We start from the raw sequence: 10,547 nt of genomic DNA, 5'->3' as shown, positions 1-10,547 counted from the left end.
GTTGACTTTTCACTTTATGATTTGACTTTTATAGAATCACCTGCAATTTATATGCTTTGATTTTTGGACTAATATGTCACTCTTTAAATTCTTTTCTATTATAGTTTTATATGTTGAATATTCTTTAAAATCTCAAGTTAATATGGTGGCAATAAGTGTCCTAAAACATTACATCCTCCTTCAGACAAGTTTCTTAGCAGCTAAACTTGGTTTAGTAGTTCTTCCACATTTCATTCTCCACCTTGAAACTTAGTGTGACTTATTTTGGAAAAGAAAGTCTTACAGATTTAAACCTGTACTCACAGGTGTTTTGAAGGATGTATGACAATGTAGGATCATTCATTGTAACAAATATTCCTCTCTGGCGAAGGATATTGGTAATGGAGGATTTGTGTGTGTGTTCAGGATATGTGAAAAGTCCCTGGACCTTCTACTCAGTGTTTCTGAGAACCAAAACTTTTGCTGGGAAAAATTAAGTGTATTAAGACAACATCTATATGTGCTGGGTGAAGAGGGTGTTGTTGCCTCTCTTGCAAAGGAAGATGGACACGGCTTGCCAGCATCTGCAATATTGCTAAAGTTCCTTGCATGAAAAGTAGCCTTGGGAAAAGCTACACTGGGTCCCTCGGAAAACAAGGAGAGCTTTGTTTACCATCTCATAAATAAGGTATTTTCCTTAAGGACTAAACTCATGCAAACCTACTTCCAATTCTCAGAGCTCAGAGATCCTAGCTTATAAGATCTACAGCAACCTGTCACATTATCTGCATTGTAAGACACAAGCCCAAATGTCATACCCTGGATGTTCCTGTGGCTGTAGGTATTAGACTTTCTTTTGTGTCCAATTCAGCAGTTTGAAGACTTCTGTAATTATCCATGAAACTATAGCAAGCTAACTTGTTTTCTTGAACATAACTTCCAAAATAATCCCAGTCCTTGACACTAAGCACCAAGAAACATTCCTCATTGCTGTGTCAGTTCTTAGCTGGTTTCCTAATGGATTCTTTCATTCTTTCTACAAACTTTTCAGAAGCTTCAATTAGCCATGAAAACAGGCACGTTGATTTCCAATCTGAATGTGGGGAGGCATTTTTCAATTTTTTTTTTCTTTTCTGGTTAAATCTTTAGCTTAAGATGGCTTCAAACAGGCAAGGAACACTTTATTCAAAAATATTACAATAGGGCTGGAGAGATGGCTTAGCGATTAAGCGCTTGCCTATGAAGCCTAAGGACCCCCAGTTCGAGGATCAATTCTCCTGGTCCCACGTTAACCAGATGCACTAGGGGTCACATGTGTCTGGAGTTCGTTTGCAGTGGCTGGAGGCCCTGGCACGCCCATTCTGTCTCTCTATCTGCCTCTTTCTCTTTTTGTCTGTCACTTTCAAATAAATAAATAAATTATAATATTGGTCAAGACTATTGTTGAAAGAGAATCATTTGTATAAACCTATAAAATAAAAGTTAATAGATTTTATTATTAATTTAGGCTTGCATAGAAACTGTTTTCATCATGATATATGTATAAATGTATTTCATTATACTTTATACCCATCATTGTGCCACATTCTCCTCTCTCCCTTCTTGTTGAGGCTCCCCAAATAGGTTTCCATCTGCTTTCAAACAACATATATTATATCAGCTTCTCTTGTTCTCCCTCCTTTTAGACTTCCTTCTTCCTCACAGAGTCCCAAAACATGCACTGGATAAAAGAATTTCTAAGAACTAGGGCTGGAGAGATAGCTTAGCGGTTAAGCACTTGCCTGTGAAGCCTAAGGACCCTGGTTCGAGGCTCGGTTCCCCAGGTCCCACGTTAGCCAGATGCACAAGGGGGCGCACGCATCTGGAGTTCGTTTGCAGAGGCTGGAAGCCCTGGCGTGCCCATTCTCTCTCTCTCCCTCTATCTGTCTTTCTCTCTGTGTCTGTCGCTCTCAAATAAATAAATAAATAATTAAAAAAAAAAGAATTTCTAAGAACTATATTGAGCTAGTATAAAAGTAACAGAAGACCCTTGTAGGGAAGCTGGTCAATGTCATTAGGTATTTGTCCTGCGAAGTGACACTATGAAATTAGGCCTCTGCTGTCTCTCCAGTCACTGAATATCAGAGACATTTTATTTCTTTATAACTATATTCTGAAGGCTTTGCTCACAAGTCCTTGAGAAAGAAAAACATTTCCTAGGCTGAAAACTGACAGGCTGTGAGTAAATTGACATCTCAAAGGAACAGAGAAAGAACTGACAATTGCCAAGATTTTTTGTTTGTTTGTTTATTTTTTAAGTAAACACTCTGCTCAAAGGACAGAAAGAATCCTTTAGTGAGGAAATAGCCTGTCCAAAGATTAGACAAGTTGAAAGGGACACCATAGTTGTTTCTCCAAAGTTTCTGTCATATTTGCTCTTTCTCCACATATTGTTGAAAAAATTAAATAATATGTTATATAAAATGCTATAATAAAATCTTATTCCACTGAAAACATAAATATTGGGCCAAGAATATTTATCTATAGTAATTATATATAATGAATTGACTCTTACTTTGTTTCAATCATTATACGAAAAAAAATGCTTTCTATATTTTCCCCATGCACATTGGACTATGTATGGACACAGAATCGTGATGCTCTCACAAGACAGGGTTTAACTACAGAAATAAATTACCGTTAGCTGAATGAAGATACACATAAAAGAAGTGTAATGCAAAAATAAAAAAAAAAATTTGAAGGAGGGATGAGGAGCCAAAAGAAGGTAAATTCAGAAAGAATGGGAGAACATACTGTAGACATTATAAAAGTGTAAAACTAGGGTCACTTTATCAGAGTCCAATATAAATTTGAAGCAGTTTTGCATTGCTGCTGCCTGGCTGGACTGAGAGATCTTCCCAAGAACCTTTGAAAAGAACACTTAGGTACTATTGGTGCTTAACCTTAAAGTCTTACTACTTAGACTACACTTTATTCTTGGTCACAGATTCTTATATTAGCTATATCAGAGCAATTAGCCAAATAGGAACAGGGGTGAGAACTATAATATCACAAGGAGATGATGTGGATGTGCAAGGACACCTGGTCATGCCTTGCTTATTTCAACAGAATTGATCCCATTTCCCAGTGAGATTTTTGTGTGTGTGCACTTAGGGAGGTTTCTCCCATAAACTCACGTGTTCTGAATGCTTGGTTCCCACCTGATGGCAATGTGGGAAGTAGAGTCTTGCTGAAGGAGGTGTGTGATGAGGGGAGGCGTAGAGGTGACAGTCGGGCTCCTCCTCTGGCTGCTGTGTTCTATCCGCTATGGCAGAGGTGATGCCCAGAGTCTGCTCGCGCCATCCTTTCCCTGCCATCATGAAGCTTCGCCTGAAATCTGTAAGCCAGAATTAACCCTACCCTTTACTGCCCTCAGCCACTTCGGGTCAGGTGCTTTGTCCCAGCAGCAAGGTTACTATCCTAGCATCCAGTCTTCTATGAAGTGACCGGTCTCTTTGGACCCTTCCCTTTCAAAAGAAGTGTGACTATCATTCAAACCAATGCAACCAAAGAAAAGCATGCATATCTGAGGTAAATGAGACACAATGATGACATGAGACACCTGGCCTCGCATTTTAGTGAGGTTTCATCTGTAACCTCCTCTTTAGTAGCTCATGGGGCTGGAGAGATGGCTTAGTGATTGAAGCATTTGCCTATAAAGCCCAAGGACCCAGGATTGATTCCCCAGTACCCATGAAAGCCAGGTGCACATAGTGGTACATTTGTCTGGAGTTCATTTGTTTGCAGTGGCTAGGGCCCTAGTGTACCCATTCTCTCTCTTTATCTGTCTCCCCCTCTTTCTCAAATAAATAAATAAAATAAAATTATTTTAAAAAGACTCGTTTGTCAGCCATCTTCACATCTGAATGAAAGGAAGAAATGGATGCTGCCATTCCATCTCAACCATTTTCCGTCATGGCTTTTCACAGGGATTTTACAGTCAGGCTTAAGGAGACACAATTTCTAAATCAAGTCTATGCATGGCAAGAACGTTAGAAAGCCACTCTGAGAGACAGGCCAGAAGGACATAGCAAGTGAGAGTGTAAAAGGCTTGCACTCTAAAATTTTAACACAACTCACTTTGAGAGATTTTTAGCCGTCCTGAATTAAGAATGACCCATTTTTATGCCTGACCAAATCACTAAAAGTAGGTCATACATTCTAATAAGCCTTTTGGTGAGAGTTGATAAATTTCCTTTTAATATTCACATTCAGTGTAATCTTGTTCTTTGTTGTATTTCATTTAATAGATTAGGTAAGTATGTGTCTTAATTTGTTCCAAGCTACCAAGCTTGTGTCCTATTTGGTCACAGATTATACATCCTGAGATTGGTAACCTCCAGCCTCGGTTGTGACACAGGATTACGTAATTTCACATGATGACAAAAAGATATTTTCTTTGTGACCTTAATATAATCCTGTGAGCCTTTTAACAGCAGAGATTTCTCTGGCTGGGAGACGTAGAAGAAGAAGGTAAGAAGCACGTGACGGACTTCAGACATGGCCTGTGAATTAGGGGACAGGGAATAATTGTGGCCTGTGGAGGATGCAGTGATCTTTCACCTGACAGCACACAAGAACGCCAGCACCTCAGACCCTCTGCTACAAGTAAGTGCATTCCGACAAACGGCTGATGGGTCCTGAAGGCACCACTTCATCTAGAGCCTGCAGGTTAGAGTTAAAATAAGTTATGTTTGTTTGTTTGTTTGTTTGTTTGTTTTGGTTTTTCGAGGTAGGGTCTCACTCTAGCCCAGGCTGACCTGGAATTCACTACAAAGAAGTATCAGGATGGCCTCAAACTCACAGTGTTCTGCCTACCTCTGCCTCCCAACTGCTGGGGTTAAAAGCATGCGCCACCACGCCCAGCAATTTCTTTTTCTTTTATTTTATTTTTTTTGGTTTTTTTGAGGTGGGGTCACTTTAGCTCAGGCTGACCTGGAATTCTCTATGTAGTCTCAGGGTGGTCTGCAACTCACGGTGATCCTCCTAAATCTGCCTCCTGAGTGCTGGGTTTAAAGGCATGCACCACCACGCCCGGCTTTTTTTTTTTTTTTTTTTTTTCATTCTGACATTATAAGAACCTACTCAAGAATCTGTCAGCACCATCATGGGCTTCTGCCCTATGAACACATGCAGGTCTTTTTAGGATGCTAAATTTGTGGGGACATATGAAGCAGAAATAGAAAATGAATACATAACCAAGAATTCTAAGTTCTAATTCAGCAGCCCTACTTATCAATAGGGGATGTATTCCACTGCCTCCACTGACTGCCTGGAATATGGCACATGTGTGTACTGTGGTATATGTGGTATTTTCCTTGGTGCCCCAGCCAGCGGGGAGTTGAACAAGGACTCAGGGAGAAGCTAACCTGAATGGGGGAGGCAAACAGACACAAGAAGGAGACCAAGCTAGGTATTTGTCAAGGTCTCAAAGTTTATTTTTACACATAGGTTTTTATAGGGTTGTAGGGGGAAGGAATTGTAACCAGGCCAGAGATCACAGGGTTATTGGTTAAATGTAATTTCTTTGTTTCTTCAATTACCGGCAGCACCAGGAGAGGCTGTCACCCAGGCGTAACTGCTCCTTCATTTCCGTCAACATGGCCGAGGTTTGGTTCATAGCTCCCAACACCTTGGGACATGTTTGAGTGTCCGCACACACTGGTCTCATGTGCTGCTGCCTTTATTAACATAAATAAGGAACTATTGAAGAAAAACACTGCTGGACCATGCAGCTGATCTGATAACCCGGCATATCTTCCAAGTGATTAATAGGGCAGGTAGTGTATGCAGCAGGAAATGCTGAGTGTATGAAAAGGGTTGATTCATGACCTGGATCAAGCCAGACAGCCTAAGATTTAATGACCTTACCTAGAGCTTCCCTCTGAATTCTTTCATGCAATGTTATTGAGCAGTTAACTTCACATATCAAACCTTGGAAAGCTAAATAATGGATAATGTCATGGTAGTCTTCTGTTACTTTTCAGAGTTGTGTTTTTTTGTTTGTTTGTTTGTTTTTTAAAGAGAAACTTCAAGTTAACGTTGTGACCCATATTTTATTGCTTGGGCATGGTTCATCTCATACATTTTCTGTGATGCTGTCAAAATCTTATTCTTCTTCTTATTTTTAGTAAAATGCAGTGTAACAGTGAGCACCTTAAGAAAAAAAAAATATCAATAAGCAACTAGACTATCACTTCCAGAAATATGACTGTTACATTGGTATTGCGGGCTCCAAGACTTGTTGTAGAAGTGTGGTAAACGTTCAACCTGCCTGGTTTCCATGGCAGAGGGCGAGTCAGCGCCACCCACAGCCTGCGCTTGTGCAGCCAAGGCGTGTGCGGCATGAGGCGCGGAGCTCTGCGGGGCTCCAGTTCTGCCTCTCAACTTACTTCTTATTACCTTGACCAGTTGCTTCAGTCCTGTCTATGCATTTCTTTGAGCTATAAAATCCAGAACTATGTCTGTTTTCAATATGTTAAAAAGGGATGCTATTTTAGGTGCTTCCTGGAAATACAGTGAACACCTAGCAGTCTTTACCATTTTTATCAGCACAAGAAAGCTACCCGAGGCTGCCCAGTGACACCCAAGCAATTACAGGGCTATGTACCAGATTCCAGCCAACTGGTACCACTCTCGGAAACAGTGATCTCCTACCTCTCCTACCTAAGGGAAAAACACTGTTTATCAAGCTATCAAGATTCCCAGACTCAGGCTGACTTGCTCCTGAGTGACATTTCATGGACGCCGCATATATCTGTTATCTTGAAAGATAAAATCATTGTGCTGGAAGTGAAGGGTGTTTAATTCACACAATCTCGCCAATCTGTCTATTCACATCATTGGTGTTAGAATCAACACTGGCTTACTCATCTTCTCTGGATCCTACTTGGGTCTCTCACATTCCTAGATGAGGGTGAATGGATATTTTAAAGACAAGACGCCAGTGTCCAGGAGACGGTTGGTAACTACACTGGGCAGAGGGAAGAGCAACTGAGTCAGTTTCAAGCAAGCCAAAGGGGCTCCAGGCTGAGCTTGCTTGGGACCTGCTGTTGCTTATACTGTCATACCTGACCTCCACCCTCCCTTCCTGACTGCGACTGCCTACCGTGAAGACTTCAAGTGTCAGACTTGCACAGGCATCTGGGCTGTGCCCACAACTGTCAATCACCACGCTGAGGGCAGTACTGGACTCTCCAGCTTGAGAATGAATGACAAGAAAAACCAAATTGAATAAAAACATTAAAATTTTTTTTTAATTTTTTAAATATTTTTATGTATTTATTCATTTGGAGAGAGGCAGATAGATGGGGGGTATTGAATGGGCATGTCAGGGCCTCTAGCCATTGCAAATGAACTCCAGACACATGCACCACCTTGTGCATCTGGTTTATGTGGGTCCTGGGGAATCAAACCTGGATCCTTTAAGCTTCACAGACAAGCACCTTAACTGCTAAGTCATCTCTCCAGTCCAGGAATTTTTTATTAATATGTAAAATTTTTTAGCTAGTTGAAAGAAATAATTAAAAAAGAAATTGATAACATTTTGTCATTAAAACAATTTTGGAGTTAGGAATGGTGAATTATGTCTGTAATCCTAGAACTCTGGAGGCAGAAGGAAGATCACAAGTTTGCAGGCAACATGGACTACAAAAGAAGATACAAGCCAGTCTGGGCTATTCATATCCAGAACTGGTCTCAAGAAACAAAAAAACAACACAGTAAAACCAATTTAATTTATCTAATATGTCCTGTAACTATTCCCAAAGGAATCAATGTCAGAATGCAATAGAGAATGCCCACCCACCCATGATTACACAACGTTCAATAGCCACATCATAGAATCATTCCAGGAGCCCACCAGTAATAAATTGGTATTTAAATTGATATTTTAAAATTAGTATTGCTTAGCCATTATAAAACTGAAATCATGTCCTTTTTAAGAAAATTTGGATGGAACTGGAGACATTCTATTTTTCAAATAAGTTAAATTCTGGAAGACAGGTTTCATAGGCATTGTCCTACATGCAGAATCTATGGGAAAAGACATAAAATTAGAAAAGAAACCATAAAGGAATAAGGAGACCAGTGGGAAGAGGAATGGGTAAGTGTGGTAATGATAGCATACAATCTATCCACCTATCATCTGTCTGTCTGTCTGTCTGTCTGTCTGTCTGTCTGTCTATCTATCTATCTACCTATCTATCTTTCTATCCATCCTTCCATCCATCCATCCATTCATCCACCCATCCATCCATCTATATATCATCTATCTATATGTGCAAATGTAATAGTGGAATCCATTCTTTCATGAAATTTATGTACTCTGATGAAAAGTGAAACATTTCTATTGTTTCAGAACGGGCTGAGGAAGTAAAGGAAGAGGAAAGGGCGCCTGTTGTGGCTTGGAGGAAAGTCCAGAGGCTACGAAGGTTGGAGAGTGGATTTCTCCATGTCTTGTATGTGAGAGGTTGAAACAAGGGATATTATAGTGGGACTGGAAAATATGAGCCCAGTTGAAGTTCACATGACAAAATGGTGATACCTCTCTCTCCCTGTCGTTTTTCTTTCCCCCTCTCCTGCTCCATCACTTCTGTCATACATACCACACTGAGAGATCTAGAGGGTCATGATAGTGGACCAAGGGAGGTTCTTTACTGAATAAGCTATCTCCCCAGCCCAGAGATGTCCTTTGATTAAGTAGTAGAAGTCAAATGGCTGAATCAAGGGCTTAATTATAGGAAAAGAGGGAAGGCTTGGATTTGGAAAACAAAAGGTCTCAGAGTCTTGGAAATGATCTGCTCTGTCAGAAAGAAAAGAGGAAAATGCAGATGACTGGATGTTCAGGGTGATGCAGTCTTCACGCAGAAGGCACAGGGTCACTTTTGTCCAAGCACTTTTAGTCAGAGCAAGTTCAAAGGTCACTATTGTGTTGAGTACAATAATATTAAATTTTCCTGCAAGTATGTTAGTAATGCAGAAGAGAAACCTGAATATTTAGCAAAATAAAAAAAAAATGTTGAATTCTCCTGATTCCTACCAGATTTAGGGTAAAGCAAAAAATGTTCCGATGAGAATTTAAACTACCCTACGGAATCAATCAGTAGAGGTATTTTAAGCAATATGTACTGGGCTTGGGAATGGCTGTTATTATCATTTTAGCTGGTGTCTTGAACAGGCTTAGGAAATAGCTGACATTTAAAGTCTCCAAGACAAGAATTGCAAACTAACATTCAGTACCTGGTTGAGAGGGGAAAATTGTATAACTTCATTGAAATGGGCAGATGATGAAAATGGGATGATTTCCACCTTCCAGGTAGTAACACAGTGGACATCTTCCTTTGCTTGATGTCTTATAAGACACAAAGAAAACAAGCAAACAATACAAAAAGCAGATTATAGAGGACAGGTCTAGATCCCTTCTGTCAATAACTTCCCAGAAATATCTTGGAAATTAACTATTGTTCCATCAAAAGAAAATGCACTGGATATGCATGAGAAAAGATGGCATAAATATCTATGCATTTTACATGGTCAAATTGCTACTTAACATTGTAAAAATAATTAAAGGTTTATTCTTATTTAAGCTTAGTGGAAAACAGCGTCTCACACTTCCAGGGGCACTGTGCTATAGACAGATGGCTCTTTGGGACGGCTTGTCAACTTAGGTACCTATTATTCTATCATGAGGTCAGGACTAATAAATCCCACTCTCACTACACTCTTAGGAAGACACAGAATACCTATGAGCTATTCATTCACTTATTTATTTATTTTTAGTTTAGAGAGGAAAAGAAGAAGGAGAGAGAGAGAGAATAGACAAGCCAGGGCTTCTAGCCACTGCAAACAAACTCCAGATGCATGTGCCACCTTGTGCATCTGGCTTACATAGGCACTAAGGAATCAAACTGAGGTCCTTTGGCTTTGCAGGCAAGCACCTTAACTGCTGGGCCATCTTTCCAGCCCCGTATGATCTATTAATGACCTTAGTCATATGAAGAGAGTGAGCCGGTAGCACTAACACCGAGCATATCATAGCCACCATCCCACACGTTCCGGGCAATCCTCGCACAATCCTCGCATACGAGAATACCCAAGGCATGCCATAGGTCACTCAGCACATTGTCCTAATAGGACATCTTGGCTTGTGTGCGATTCTTCTCTTTCAATATTACAAAACACCTTCTTTTGATATATAATCCCTATTATATATTTCATTCCTTTAGCATATACAACACAATGGTTGTTTTTTATGTACAAAATTGTTCAACAATCACCATTGTCTAATAACAGAAAATGTTCACCAGTACAAATTATAATGAATAAAAATCTAATGTGGACCTTAACAAAAAGCCAATAACTAAAATCAAATGAATTCAGGGATTAATAGAATGTAAATGAAAGTATGGATCTGTGGTCTATATCACAAAAGTATTAAAAGCCTTCCAGCCACCTGCGTAATCTGGAGAATGATAGACTCTTGACATTTAATATCACTTGCTGCAGGTATAATTGCCAGATCTACCATG

The sequence above is a fragment of the Jaculus jaculus genome, chromosome 13 (genome assembly GCF_020740685.1).
Source record: "Jaculus jaculus isolate mJacJac1 chromosome 13, mJacJac1.mat.Y.cur, whole genome shotgun sequence".
NCBI lineage: Eukaryota > Metazoa > Chordata > Mammalia > Rodentia > Dipodidae > Jaculus > Jaculus jaculus.
Note: the sequence above shows the minus strand (reverse complement) of the source record.